Source organism: Protopterus annectens, chromosome 6.part0 (assembly GCF_019279795.1).
Source record: "Protopterus annectens isolate FY-2018-M chromosome 6.part0, PAN1.0, whole genome shotgun sequence".
NCBI lineage: Eukaryota > Metazoa > Chordata > Ceratodontiformes > Protopteridae > Protopterus > Protopterus annectens.
In genome coordinates this window covers 704,201,174-704,217,285 of record NC_056737.1, presented here as the reverse complement: position 1 = coordinate 704,217,285, position 16,112 = coordinate 704,201,174, and the positions used below count along the sequence as shown (strand labels likewise).

The 16,112-nt window shown below is 38.4% G+C and overlaps 1 protein-coding gene across 1 annotated transcript in view; it reads left to right on the top strand.

The window, feature by feature from the left end:
* SYNE2 (spectrin repeat containing nuclear envelope protein 2) overlaps nt 1–16,112 on the top strand; it is a 3,814,665-nt gene that overhangs the window by 2,609,275 nt on the left and 1,189,278 nt on the right. The gene's annotated exons all lie outside the window — the stretch shown is intronic.

Below are 16,112 nucleotides of genomic sequence, written 5' to 3'. Positions count from 1 at the left end.
TTGCTGAATTTACCAAGGGCAACTAAATGCTTGCCCTGCAGCACAACAGACCAACATCTAAGTAAATTGAACCCACCCAAGTGGGGGGCTTTGCCTCCCCCAAACTATATATATATATATATATATATATATATATATATATATATATATATATATATATATACCAACTTCAAAATCGCACTACAGTGGAGAAAAGGGCAAAGTTGTGTAGTTGGCCAACTACTTCTTTGCCCTTGATAAATTCAGTGAATCGTGGAAATGATTTTCGCTGAATTAGGGCTTTGGCTAACTAATATAGACCCCTGTAACTGCATGGATTTTGAGGACATGGAAGCCTTCAGACCCAGAGCTTAATTCACTTATTTCCTGTACAATTATTTACTGTGCAGTCTTGGCCAATTAGTTATTATTGAATTTATTCGATTAATAATGATTTTTGTTCAGGTCATCCATACATCTTACAGTACTTTTTGTTTTAATGAAAATCCTCAAACAATTGTCCCAGAATAACAGCCACACTCACAGCTTGAATTAAACTATAATGAAGGTTAACCATGTTAAGATGCACTGTAACACCTGTGCTTCTATTTACATTGAGTTGTCTGTTTTTGTCTTCTCTTTATTCCTCTTCCAGATGTAGAAAGCAACTTGAATGCTTTTAGAAAACATCATCTCATAGCCATTGAAAGAAAGAAGCATTCTGTTTCTATTTCCCTTATCAGCTTGTCTCCAAAGAAACATGAGAACCAGATATACAGCTGCCTTCTACTACAAGCTTCCCATGTTGCACTGTTAACGTTTATTTGTTAGATGAAAACTTTTATTTACTTGCCTCCCCTTAAAACTTGTTATTAGATCAAGCCAAGGGCCTTAATCCAGTCATTCCCCTATGTAAAAGTAGGAAAAAGCATATTGGTTTCACTTGTATCATGCTCTTTTGTCCAGGCTTTCTTCTCTTTTTATATTGCATTGCCTACATTTCTTAAAACTGAAGAAGAAAAAAGAAAGAAGAAGAAAAATAGGGGCACCTGTTTACTTTAGTATCCCTATTATACAGAAAAATAACTGAAAAAGCTTTACTTTATAGCATGCAGTATTTATCTTGTTTTATAAAAATACTGCTAAGAACAGAATTTGTTTTATTTACATTTGTCCCTTTCTTTCCTCTTCCCCTCTTCTTAATGTTCTTCCAAACATTAATAACATGAAGTAGGGCATATGATTTGGAGTCCCCTGCAAGTTTAACAAAGTCAAAAAAGTCCAGCATTTCCAGATTTTCATGTTATTTCATACTTCATAAATGTAATTGATGCTTTACAGTCCCTCATTTATTCATTCATTTCCAGGTTGCTGGATTTCCTTCCTGTTGATCTCCATTTCCCAAATCAAATCACTGGTTCATTTAAACGTACTCCTGGTTCTTCTAGTCACCTCCTGTGCTTTTTCTCTGTCTTTCAAGTATTTTCCTTTGGAACATTGTAAAAGGTTTCACCGGCATATTCTGTCTATGAGCTTTATTATCAGAAGAATAAGAAGCAGAATACCTTTCTGTTTGATAGCTCACTTTTGTTGGACCAAATTTTGTATTTTCTCCATAGCATGTTCTGCATCAAAAAATGACTTTGACACTTCAGGAAAAAGCATTCTGAAGATAGCTGAATACAGCAACTTGAATCTCATACCTGCTTCTCGACATTTCTGTTAGCTGGAATAAATTTACTCTTCTGCCTGGTGTACAGTGAGAAATCATATTCCACAAACACTCTGCTGTCTCTAACTTTTAGTACTTTGTCCTCCTGCCACAGTTTGTCAGAATCAACTCTGTCTGCTGGTAGAATTGCACCTTTAGGATGGTACCTTTACTATTAAAGGTCTGGGTGCTTTCTCATAGCCAGGTTTGGAGCATACACACAATGCACCCTTTCAGCTAACAGCTTCTGCTCTGGAATAGCAATCCAATCAATTATTTATGCTTTCATAATATTAATATGGTCTGTTCCCCTCAGTTTCTCTGTTACAACAGAAAATCTCAGATTTTCCCTATGTGTTCTGCCCAATGTTATTCTACCATGTTTTTAAACATTTCTTCTTGAACAGTCTCATGCAAAGCCAGCCTTTTCTTTATCTTAACCTCTGATTTTTGCAATTTTTTCAGCTCATCTGAATATCTTTTTAAAGTTTCTTCTATTTTGTCAGCCTTTTGTTACTTGAGGTGATGTGGTCCTTTAGTTTTTCATTTATTTTAATCAACTCTGAGTACATTTGACTTATTTTTTCCACTAGATTTCTGCAAGTCATGCCTTGCACCAAAGTTGGAGATTGGACTGCTTTTTCTTTCAGGTTTGCTGAATTTCTTCTTTGCTGGCATCCAGGCAGTGCACTTACTAGTCAGTAACTGAAATTTACCCAAAATATAAATTCAATGGCTCTCTTTTAACTGGGAAAGCTGAAATTAAGTTGTTACTCAGTATGCAGTCAACTTGGAAGTCCCCAGTAGTATAAGTTTCTGACCATAGGGTCCCTTTAAATGCTGCTCATTTAGTATGCTGTTGCCTGTTGATAGAAGCAAACAATTTAATAATGAATACTTTCATCAAATTCAATACATTCTTCCTCAAAAAGTGCTCATTATTAAAATATTTTATTTTTATTATTATTATTTTTGCTTATTTTACTGCTCTGAATATTATTCTCTGTTTAAATTTTATGTAAGGCTGGTGCCTAGGCAAAAGGCATATCTAAAATCTGACCAGATAGGAGAGTAAGAACCCCAGTGTTACTACATGATGCAGCACTGATGTTCACAAATAATATTTATTTTTTTAAACAACACTTTAGACTTTATTAACCAGCGTAATATAATAAGCATCGTATCAAGAAATAGATTAAATAATGACTGTAATGAATGGAACACCATTAACTGTTTAACAGAAAGTTTCATACAAATGTGGTGTAGCTGAAGGATACGTTCTCATAACTCTCTCTGTACATCTGCATGCTTTACTCTCTCTGTACAGCTGCATGCTTTACTCTCTCTGTACATCTGCATGCTTTACTCTCTCTGTACATCTGCATTATTACTCTTTCTGAACATCTGCATGCTTTACTCTTTCTGTACATCTGCATGCTTTACTCTTTCTGTACATCAGCATGCTTTACTCTCTCTGTACATCTCCATGCTTTACTCTCTCTGTACAACTGCATGCTTTACTCTCTCTGTACATCTGCATGCTTTACTCTCTCTACATCTGCATTATTACTCTTTCTGTACATCTGCATGCTTTACTCTTTCCGTACATCTGCATGCTTTACTCTTTCTGTACATCAGCATGCTTTACTCTCTCTGTACATCTGCATGCTTTACTCTCTCTGTACATCTGCATGCTTTACTCTCTCTGTACATCTGCATTATTACTCTTTCTGTACATCTGCATGCTTTACTCTTTCTGTACATCTGCATGCTTTACTCTCTCTGTACATCTGCATTATTACTCTTTCTGTACATCTGCATGCTTTACTCTTTCTGTACATCAGCATGCTTTACTCTCTCTGTACATCTGCATGCTTTACTCTCTCTGTACATCTGCATGCTTTACTCTCTCTGTACATCTGCATTATTACTCTTTCTGTACATCTACATGCTTTACTCTCTCTGTAAGTCTGCATGCTTTACTCTCTCTGTAAGTCTGCATGCTTTACTCTCTCTGTACATCTGCATGCTTTACTCTTTCTCTACATCTGCATGCTTTACTCTCTCTGTACATCTGCATGCTTTACTCTCTCTGTACATCTGCATGCTTTATTATTGTGCTGTTTGTTTGTCCTGTTTTTCTCTATTCACCTTCTACAGCTTCCTTTCACTCACTGGGCTCCTTATCCTTTCTTTTTTTGCTCTCTGTTTACCCCATTTCCTCCTCCTCACCCCAACTTCACATGCTTTTTCTCTCTTGACCTTGCCTAATTCTTTCTTTTGACTGAGTGTTTTTTTTTTGTTTGATTATTATTTGACAACATGTAGGTGGGCTGGTCTGTGGGCCATTTTCAGCCATGACACATGTACTTAAATTTGTTGGATGTTATAGTTTTTGTACTGTGTTGTAGCCTAAGTATTGTGATGACTAGGCTACACTTATGTAAAGGGCTTAAATGTTTATGTGCCTTAGGAATGAACATTTTTTTTTATTTTATTTTACATTTGTTGACCGGGCTGGTCCAACTGGATTTGAGTCCATTTTCAGTAGAGGCCCAGGGAGAAAAGCTCCAAAATACATTCATTGATAAACAGAAATGACACTTAGTTAATGAGCATTTACAGTAGCAAGTTCTTTCAGGTGCAATAGTTAGGATTTAAAATACGTACTAACAGAAAATTTAGTTGTGGACTAAAATTAGTAAGCAAAAAAAGGTGGAAGTACTAGAAATAGAAAGAAATGTTCGTCAGGGTTTATGCAGGGGCAGAGCCATGTTATAACGTGTTATATAGTTCATTTAATAGTTGTCGATAAGGTGCTCCTTATAAATATATGGGTCTACTGAATTTTGTTGACAGATCCAAATGTTGATACCCACAGTGTTGACCACAAAATGTAAACAAGCAGACATGTTACTATGCATACACCAAGAAATAAACTCTGTGCGTAGAAAAAGCAAAAGTAAGAAATAAGGGTAAATCATTGCTCTGATGTCAATTTTCATTCTGTCCTTAACTGTTGAGTTTGGAACCGAACCTTAGATCTGACTCAGCCGTTACTAAAGCTTGTGGTAACCAAAACATTGTTGAGCTTCTCCCTTACCCATAATGCACCAATCCCTAACATACCTCAGATCTTGTTTGTTGCTTTTCGTGAAATTATGTTGTTAAGTTGCCAGGTGATTAATATAGACAGACTCCAAGTTCAGTATTAAAGATTTTAATCCAACCATTCGAAGCAACTACAGAAACACGAAACATCGGTACAACAGGAACAGAAAACATCCAGTCCTTCTCACATACACAGACTCTTGTCTCTCTCCTTCCACCTTCCTCTATCACCACCTAGTGGCACAAGACCAGAACACAACAGATGTGGTCAGCCATAGCTCTTGAGCTTTACGGCTATTTTCAACTAAGTTACAATTTATCTTTTCAAAACTTCTTATTCACTTTAATTTTTCTAATTTCTATTAATCCCTTACCCTTGTACTGCTAGTATCACTGTATATACCATTATTTATCCTCTTCTTCTGTTACACATTAGTGAATTCTTTATTACCTTTGTTGGTAATACCTTTTCTTTTCCTTTTCTATCTTCCCTGCTGAAAAGAAATGTCTATCTGCTTTATTTTTGCTGTTTGTAATATGACTGAGAAGGGCCCTTCTAGTTTCAAAAAGTGTATGCAAAGTGTGAGCACAAGTTACCTGTTTTAGATGCCCACAATTTCTTCCAAGATCCAATCTCCCTTTATGAAAAGGCTGAAGAAGATATTGATCAGATGATGAGGAAGTTTCTGTTGGCACAGATTCAGATGGGTGTGTTACCAGCTCCTACCATTTTGGGTCTGGAGGCCTGTCCATTGACCACTCTACCACATCAGACTCCTTCTCTGATTCCTTTGGTTGATTCAGCGTCCCTGGATCTGAATCTCCCGGGTCCATCAGGTTTGGATCCAAAGATAGCCTTATTCTTGGATCTGAAGCTAACTCTGAATGCTGTGGCTCTGACTTTTTTGAATCCGGGGGACTCTCAGAGCCGAAGCTTCTTTGTCAGGTCCAAGGTGCTGGGATTGACTTTGAAGGTTTTGGATTCATCTCTGTGCCTTGGTGTTCGGCACTGGATAGCTCAGCACCAAAGTCCTCCTCAGTGAGATTGCTGCCCTCTCGGTGCTGAGGTTTTTTCTTTCCCTGGGATGGTCTGCCTTCGAGGTTGTGAAGAGGGTGTTTTCTGCTCTGACAGGATTAATGGACCCCTCAGATCTTCAGTCCAGCACCAAGATGTCTCTATGCTCTGGTCCTCATCATTCATCTCCTCAGGGACAGCCAGCTCGAGACCTCCAGTCTACCCAGCAGGGTCTAATAGTCACTTCTGAGACTTCCTCAGACCATCCCACCGAGGAAGTCCCTAGGAAGAGAAAGTGCAGGAGGAGGTGCTTGAACTCTCCACAAGAGCCATTTACTGAAGATATGGACTTCGATGAGGCTGAAGGATTCCCATGATCACCTCCAGAAGACTTCTCATTTGGAAACATAATTGAGATCCTGAAACAGAGAGGTGGTTGGACCACCAGCAACCCTTCACCTGAGGAGTTGGTATTTCTGGAGGCCTTTGGAGCTGGTCCATCTACTTCCTGGGTTACTCTGCCTGCCGATGAGCTCATTGATTTGGTCTCTTGGTGGGCATGGAAGGAGTCTGATGTAGTTGAACCATTACCCAAAAGTCCAGATAGGATTCCAGCTCCACTTGTGGGGAAAGAGTTTTAGGCTAAAGGGGTGCCCATAGATGCTATGGTCATAGCGGCGGCCACTAAGAAGGTACTTACCGAACAGAGTTCCACTGTTCATCCCCCTAACAGGGAGTATAGGGCAATTGGCAGATTTGGGTAGCATGTCTACATTTCAGTGACCTTTGCTCTTGGGTTGCTGAACTATTTGACACATTTAATAGGTTGCAAAGGGATTTGATCAAAGAACTTTAAGCTTCTCTTTCAGGGACCATTTCTGCAGAAGCCTAATCATCTGTGGCTTCTCAGTTGGCTACCCTCCAACCTGTCTTGACTTCATCAATGAGGCTCATTTCACATTCAGCCGAAGGCACGCCAAGAGCAGGGGTTTCAGGATTATACCATTAGGAGGCATGCCTGGATGCACTTCAAGTCCTTGTTCATCAGTGCTCCCTTTGTCAGCACTTCTTTGTTTGGTCCCAAAGTGAAGAACACATTATCCAGGTATGAGAAGGAAGGAAAGACCCTGTCTGCAGTGGGCATATGTTTTTTGACCTGTCAGGTATCCTTTTCTAGGAATCAACAAGGTGGTCAGAAGATGTGGTTCAGGAAGTCCCAGGGTCCTTTCTAGGACACATGTGGAAAAAGTTCCCCTAGGGGCAGAAGGGGAAACTCTAATAGTCAACATCTCCCCCGTGGCAGAGGAGGCCATCAAAACCAGAGGTCCAGAGATTCTTTCTCTGACAGACTCTAACAGTGCTCCTGAAAGGAGGCCCAATTGTCCATCTCTGGAGGCAATTGTGGGTCGACTATCCCTGCACCAGAGAGCCTGACTAGACATAACAAAAGATACTTGGGTAGAGGGAATTATTTCCAGAGGTTATATAATACCCTTTTCCCTTCCACTTCCAACTCTACATAAAATTCTTGATGTTTCACCCAGCCAGAGAAAGAAGTAGCAATACAAATACAAAAGCTGCTAGAAAGTCATCCAAGAGGTCTCACCAGATCAGATAGAATCCGGATTTTCATCAAGATTCTTTTTACTGCCAAAGAGAACAGGGGACTGTTGACCAATTTTAAATCTCAGCAACTTGAGCAAGTCAGTTTGACATACAAAGTTCATTCTCCCTTTTCTGGGCAGGGATGACTGGATGTGCTCAATAGACCTTCAGAATGCATACTACAACATTAAGATGAACAGATAATCGAGAAGGTAATTATGCTTCTGGTTGGGAGCCTGTCATTACCAGTTCAGAGCTCTGACCTTTGGCCACATTACAGCTCCCAGGATGTTTATCAGATGTATGGAAGTAGTGGCAGCTCACAAGAGACTGCAGGGATTCTGGGTGTTTCCATATCTAGACTGGCTCATTACCACCCTATCCAGGCATCTGTTAATAAGGGCAAGAAGTCAGATTTGTTCTCATCTGGGGATAACCATAATTTACAACAAGTCTCAACTACAACCAATTAAAAACTTGGAATTCATAGGAGCAGTTTTCAACACAAAGTCAGTGATAGCTTCTATTCCTCTGATAAATGTTCAGACTATCAGAATGCAGGTCAGAAAAAACAAGATTTCTGACCACTTGGTTCTTCAAGCTCTAGGATCAATGTCATTGGCAATAACCTTAGTACCTATAGCCAGATTTCACATGAAAATTCTTCAATGGATGTTATCAACACAGTGGTCTATTCTTTATCAGCGCATGTCAGCACAAATAACAATCACTCGGGCATGCAAGAGGGATCTCAGCTAATGGTTTTAGTCAGGCCAGGTTCTACAAGACCATCCATTCATTCTCCTTCAGCCCAAGACCATAGTGACCATGGACACTTCCTAGTTGGGGGGGGCACTTTCTGGGGAAACCAGTCCAAAGCAGTTGGTCCCCCAAACAGGAGGTCAACTTGCATATCAATGTCCCAGAGATGAGAGCAGTGTTTTTAAAGTTGCAGAGCTTCCAGGATGCTCACCATTCAGGGATGATTACAGTTCAAATGGACAGTGTGTCAGTAGTTTTGATACGTCAACAAACAAGGAGGGACCAGATCATACCCCTTGTGTTGAGAAGTGCGCAGAGTGTAGCAGTAAGCAATCTCATCCAATCACTTTCTCATAGCAATGCACATTTGGGGCAAGTCCAATTTGATAGCAGACAAATTGAGCAGGTCCGTTCTTCTACCTCACGAGTGGTCCCTCAACAGGAAAGTGGCAGAAATTATGTTTCGTCAATGGAGCCAGCTTTACTGCAGTTGTTTTGCTTCTACCCTAAACAACAAATGCAGCAGCTACTTTGCCCTAATTCCCCCACAAGGGGAATCACCGAGAAACGCTGTACTTCACGATTGGCCTCCCAGTCTGGTTTATGCCTACCCACCGATTCCATTGATTCCAAAAAAGGTGCCAGGTTGAAGAGCAAAGTTATCCTCATTGCACCTTACTTGCCTCAACAGATTTGATTCCCCTTCCTGTGACCTCATCTACTTTGCCAGCCTTGGATTCTGAGTCCAATTCTAGACCTTCTGTCTGATCAGACAGGCATGATTCACCCAGCCATCTCAAACCTCAAGCTTGCAGCCTGGTTTCTTCAATTCCGTTAACAGCCAGACAACCTATGCTCTCTTCCCCTGTCCCCCATGTCCTTTTATCTTCCCATAAACCCCCAACAAGAGAACTCTGTTCAAGTAATTGGAAAAGATTTGTTTACTTGGCATAAGAAAATCATATTGATCCTTTCTCAGTTCCGATACGTAACATTTCTGAATTTTTAGCCTTTTTAAAGAAGGTTCAATTAGCAGCAATATCTAGTTCTCATATTGGATTTGAAGGTTCTTCAGTAGCCTCATCTAAACTGTGCAAAGCATTCCTGAAAGGCACTCTTCTTTTGAGACCACCATTTAAAGACCCTACTCCACCATAGGATCTGAACTTGGTACTGCAAGCACTAATACATTCCCCCTTTGAACCAGCAGCTAAATGTGACCTTAAGTTTCTTACTTGGAAAACTGTCTTTTTAGTAGGCATTACCTCATCTAGAAGAGTTTCAGAAATCCAAGCCTTGCCTTCAAAGCCTCCCTACTTGATTTTTCATAAGGATAGAGTTATGTTACGAACCAATGCATCTTTCCTTCCCAAGGTGGTGTCAGAATCCATTATCAATCAGTCTATTAATTTTTCAGTATTCTTTCCTAAATTTGCAAACAAAGATAAATATATGTTGCATTTATTGGATGTTCACAGACAATTACATTTTTATCTGCATAGGACAGAACATATCAGAAAGACAGACCAATAGTTTATTTTCTTTGCAGATTTGAAATTGGGTAAACCAGTCGCCAAACTAACTTTAGCCAGTTGGCTGACTGATTGTATTTCTTTTGTCTGTAACAAATTGGGTCTTACCTTAGCTAAACCCTGTAAGAGCTCATTCAGTTAAGCCCATGGCAACTTCTTCAGTATTTCTGTTGAGGTTTTCCATGAACAATATTTATGCAGCAGCAGCAGCAACTTGGGCTACTCCCCATGCTTTTATTGCTCATTGCAAATTAGATCTGGTCTTGAGGGGTAGAGTAATACTGTGCTCAGGAATATCTTTCCTTAGAGAACACCTGGGGTTTTAGGTAGCTGGGGAATCGGTCCCAACAGTTGAGGATAAAATGAAAATTGACATTATCAGATAAAGAAGTTATGTTCATAGTTCATAGATTAGTACTAAGCTAACTGCCCTTGTGAGCCATTGTAAGCCTAACCAGTAATCCCTTGTAAGACTCAAACCCTGCACCTTGTGTTTGTAAGGCAAACACCTTAACAATTAGGCCACTCTCCCAACCTTCACTGTAACGTTCTATCAGTGTTGTCCTTTTTCATTCTTCCTCAGCTTTCCACCCACCAATGCCCATCCTTTGTTTCTACAAACTTCTGGATGAATGAGATATTCTAAGGACACCACTGTCCTTTTGATTGAGCTCCTAATATGATATATATGCATGTTAACAGATACCACTTCTGGTAAAATCAGCAAACAAGATCTGAGGCATGTTGGATGTTGGTGCTTTATGGGTAAGGGAGAAGCTCAAAAGCTTTTTGGTTACTACAAAATTTAGTAATGGCCGAGTCAGATCCAAGGTTCAAATCTTAACCCAGTAGTTGAGAAAGAATGAGAATGGACAACACGGATGCAATCTAACGGTAAGTACATAACTTATTTTTTTTGGCAGGCTTGCAAGCCCCATGTAGCTCCCCCCAACACACACAGGCGAGGCTATTCTCTCCACACCCCCTGATAATTAATATACCTTACAACCTGTTAGCACAAGAAATCTGGACAAAACCAAAAGTAATGGGGGACAAAGGCCCAAAAATATGAACAAATTCAAAATATTACTTGTATAGACTTAGAAAGTTGCTAGAATAAAAGGTGTAGTGTTACCTTATATTTTCTGAATGATATGACGTCTGAAATTTAAATGTCTGTCATTATTTAGTGAATTCTATTCTTACTGATTTGCCACAGAACCACAAGTTTTATGAGGAACAGACCAAAAATATGAGGAGTAAATCTGGACAGTCGAGAGCTATGATTATATATACTAATGCTAAAATCTCACACTGTCGGGGAAAGGGCATTTTGTGTGATCTCAGACATCTGTCAACCATCTTTGTAGGTAACCAAAGCTTGTTGACTAAACAGATGTCAACCATACATGAAGTCAATTAAACTGAGTTCCCCCAAGTGTGTGTGTGTGTGTGTGTGTGTGTGTGTATCCATATATATATATATATATATATATATATATATATATATATATATATATATATATATATACTTTTAAATGTTGTATATGTTACTTGGACTTAACATTATATGTTGGTGCTTCTTTTCCTCTGTATCATTGCCTCTTGGTTGAAACACTGTTCTGTCTGTATACTTCAGTACTATGTACGTTGTAATGACATCCTGTTCTGCATCCTGTTTTAAATTGCTGCTCTTTTCCTTGCAGTACCTTATGTCAGGCAATGGCTGAAAAGGGCTATCAGATCAGTTTGTGTTCCAGTTTGACAAACAAGCATGCAAAGTACTACATTTTCTGTTAGCATAACCTAGGAAAGGTAATGTAATAAATGGTAAATGTGCTGTATCCAGCACATTTTGTGTTAATTCATACAGCCACCATATACTGTCTGACTTCAGGAAAGTAAATGATCTTGTTAGCATTAACAGCTGCTGTACAAATACTTGTACAGAGGAGGGCTTTCACAGATACAAAGGCAGTACCAAAAAAAAATACAGTTGACTGTCATACTGCCTAATCAATTCTAACAGATTAGAGCAAGGGGGAGTCAGGACAGCAACCTTGATGATGGTAAATGTGTCATGAGACGGTCCAGGGTTAGAACACTGTGAAAAGCCACTTTGATTGCTTCTGCGCTACCTTTTTGCTTGCGGTTTAATGTCTTAAAATAATGTTGTCTGTAATTTTAGTTTGCTTGCGCACTTCTTCAGTGAGCTACACATTCTTTTCTAAGAATGACTAAAGGACAGAGTAGCTTAACTGTATCAAATAGATTCTTTTTATAAACTGGTAGCAGAGTTATTACCCGCTTACCACTGACTTCACGACCAGATCTTTGCACAGTCATTGTAGCAGAGAACCAGAAGTTTCAACAGAAAGTTTGTAGAAGTCTTACTTCTGCTTAAATGGTGGCAGCTTTTATAGAGTGAATTGTAATACAGTGTTTAAACAGGGAAGTTAATTGGAAGTATCTAATTTAACTGTTGTCTTGTTTTTATTGGTTGACCATTTTATTGATGAATTATTTATTTTGTGTTTGCCATTATTGTATTACTTCCTTAAAAAAATCCTTACAAAAGCTCTGAAAACACTCACCGCCACATTATAAACACCATTTCCAAACAATAATTAACTGTGGTATATTGTCTTGTTTTTGTACTCCCAACTGTTTTATTTTATTAACATCTGAATTAATAATATTGTTAAAACATGCTAGTTTTGTCTTAAAACAAAGCTCTAATTGGAAGTGTGAACATGACAGTGGTTAGTCAGTATAACCCTGAGTCAGTTGTCAAGTACGTAATTTTAACATTCTGTCAACTACTGTTTGCTTTGTATGTTATATGTGCGGTAAGGCTTATACTGCTGCTTCTGTTAATGTTCCTTCTTCAGTATTAGAAATGTGTTTTCTGTACTCCTTTGGATGGATTTGCTACTTCACAGGTATACAAGCTGTTATATTTTATTTATTTATTTATTTTTGATAGCTGCAAAGACTTTTCTTTTTCTTAGCAGCTACCAGATTTGTTGGCAGAATGCTCTAGACTTTTTCTCCCAAATGAAGTATAATGTACTTAATTTGATGGTAATATTGTCAGATTGTGTCTCTGATGCCATTGAATATGCTGAAGAAATAAAACAATATTATGCATTTATGACTTTAAATTAAGATTTAGCAGTTATATCGGTAGTGAAACAGTATATCTTTCACTACAGTATGTCTAGCTTCCCTCGTCCCTGAGAAAAATAGACCAGACGCATGAATTCAAGATAACCCTAAAAGATTACCTAAACACTACCTGGACATGTCACTGTATAACCCCCCCCCCCCAAACTCTCTCTCCCCTCTGTCCTACCTTATCCTACCCTATTCTACTTTTTCGTCTTTCTCATTCCCCTGTTTATTTATCCCCTTAACTCTTACCTTATCAACTCTCATTTACCTAATCTCGTTCCTTATTCTGTCCCTCCATTTTTCTTCACCCATGCTACTTCCTCAGATAACATTTCCTTCCCATCTCGACCACTTAATAATTACCCAGTCCTTTTTTGATCCTCTTTCCCCTTCTTAGCTCCCCACACTTCATTTTTACTTCTCATAAAATCTTCCTTACTAACAGCTATCTTCCTAATCTCTCTCTCTTACTCCCTTCTATTAACAGGATTTAACTGCTTCGCTGTTTTTGCTGGTTCTATAATTATCTTTATTTAAATTATGACACAAGTGTTTTTATTGCTCTTTGCACCCTTGCCTAAATGTATAATCTCTGTAAAAAGATATGTGTCACAATGTATTATATCTGCGATGTTTGAAGAGAATGCTATTGTACTTAATAGCTTGTAATTTATATGGAGCTTTTCTCCCCAGGCCTCCACTGAAAAAGGGCTTTGGCTCACTCAAACTATCCTGCTTAACATATGTCAAATAAATAAATGAGTAACTTTTTTTAATAACAGCTTGCCACTTGGGCGAGTTGGAATATTGCTTGGTTGTAACAGTGTGGCAGCAAGCTGTCACTAACCAAGTTATACCAGTCTGTTATGTGACTCATTCAATCCAGTCAGTAGGAGAACAGTGGTGAGTAAGGCTGTTTGTGAAGCAGTGAGTGAATTCAAACAGATTCTATTTATAAACTGATTGCAGAGTTATCACTCACTTACTATTCTGTTCAAGAATAGTTCTTGCCACAGCCACTGCAGCAGAGAACCATCAATTTCAACAGAAATTCTTGGACTGACTTCTGCTTAAGAGTTGGCAATAGGTTTGGTTACTCTGGGTATTTATCATTAGGTTCGGTGTGTGGGAAATGTACCAAGGTACCTTTAAAAATTTCTTTAAGCCACCCACCTACTCCTAAATGACACACTGGTGTACTGCAAATTCCCACCACACCCAGCTAACTCCACTGAATACACAGAAATGTATGCCACCGCACTATACTAGCATGTAAACAGCTGCATTTGTACCCCATAAGAAAAAGTGCACTAATGAAACTAATGCTTTGTTTAAACATTCACGGACTTGTGTTAAGTTTAAGAAGTTTCTTTTTACCACTACTGAGACAGTTCCTTTGGATTTGAGAGTGGGAGACTTCAGGAATAAAGTGGAGCAAAAAGAAACACTGTGGCAACTTATGCTTGGGACAGACAAGGCACCTGGCCTTAAATGAAAATGTTAATATCAAATGTTTTTTGAAAGGAAGAAGATTAAAGTTAATCAAAAATGTTTGATTTTTATTTAGCATATATCTTTAAATGATTGCGGTAATCAATTAAGTGCATAATTAGTTACTTATTGTTATTAGATGTGTTTCTTTTAAATAGTATAAAGTTTTATGGTTGAATTATTCTGAAGAAGTCCTTGTTTGGATGAAAGCGGAAAATAAAAGTGTTTTTACGCTGAAGCGTATTTACATACTATTGTGGAATTCATTTTCTCTGTTTCTATTAAAGTGCTGATTTTTGTGTTTTTTTGGTACATATAAATTAAACTCTTTCTCTTTTGAAGTTGATTATTGATCTCTCTTGTTTAGTCCTTACCCCACACACACACTCTCCTTCTCTTTGTTACGGTTGTGTGTAACTTCTTTAAGGCACTGTTCTTTCCTATCCTCATACCAAGTTTGTTCAAGATACATGTATTATCAGAAAGCAGTAGTAACTGCACGGATTGTATACACTTGTTAGATATTAGAAGATGAGGTGCTTTTCTAAATGCAAGTAGACTGTGCTACTGTGAACTGGAATAAGGATTATTTACTTTAATTCATTTTAGTCAATAGGAGTATCACAGTCAAGTTATTCTTTATTGATATTCAGTATTCAATTACTTTATACTTATGTAGTTGTATTAGCAACAAAGTTCTAAGTCTGCATTACTGTAATCATTATTCCCATCTAAAGAACAAAGTTCTAAGTCTGCGTTACTGTAATCATTATTCCCATCTAAAGAACAAAGTTCTAAGTCTGCGTTACTGTAATCATTATTCCCATCTAAAGAACAAAGTTCTAAGTCTGCATTACTGTAATCATTATTCCCATCTAAAGAACAAAGTTCTAAGTCTGCATTACTGTAATCATTATTCCCATCTAAAGTATACCTCTGCTGTCTCTAATTTGGCAAATAAGAAAAATCTGAATACAGTAAAAAGCAACGTTGTGTTGGTCAACTGGAGCAAGAGGATTGTGCTCTCTCCCACTGCCAGTGACCCGGTTCCGACTAAGGGCCCAAGCTACAGGTGCAGAGCCAGATGAGTGATCGAAGGCCAGCTTTTCTGTTTTGCTTGGAGGGTGGCAGTGCCCTGCCCACGATGGAGCCTAGGTGGATGGAATTTGCAAAATAGAAATAAATTTGATTACAAACTCTCTTGCTGTTGTATTGTGGGGGCATACTTATATAATTACTTATATCTGCCCCAACAGGTATCAGGGTCCACTCTGACAACACACTCTATCAGCAGAATGATGGTTCTTTTGATTGCCTTATTCTTATCCCATGGTTGATAGTGATCCTAATCTGCTGTCTGGTAAAACCTCCATCGCAATGGGATCAGCCCTGTGAAATGTCACACTGGAGTATCAGTGTTTCAGCAACAGGAGGAGGTGCAGTATGTTCAGTTTGGGGCAAGTGAGGTTCTCATGTCATTAGGAAGAGACACAGAAAGAAAAACAGATTGGATACCTTGCTTTTTAACCCTGTAAACAGTTTCTCTTTCTGTACTCTTTATGCATATTTTCTTCACTTAACCATTGGTTACTAAAATATTTCACTTAATTGCAAATATGTTAATGTGACAGTTTTAATAGATTAATGTAGTGTGACAATTTTAGTAAACAAACAAAATAGTGAATGTCTGCAATGACAAATAATGTCTCCTTTCTTTGTTTTTCTGCCTTAA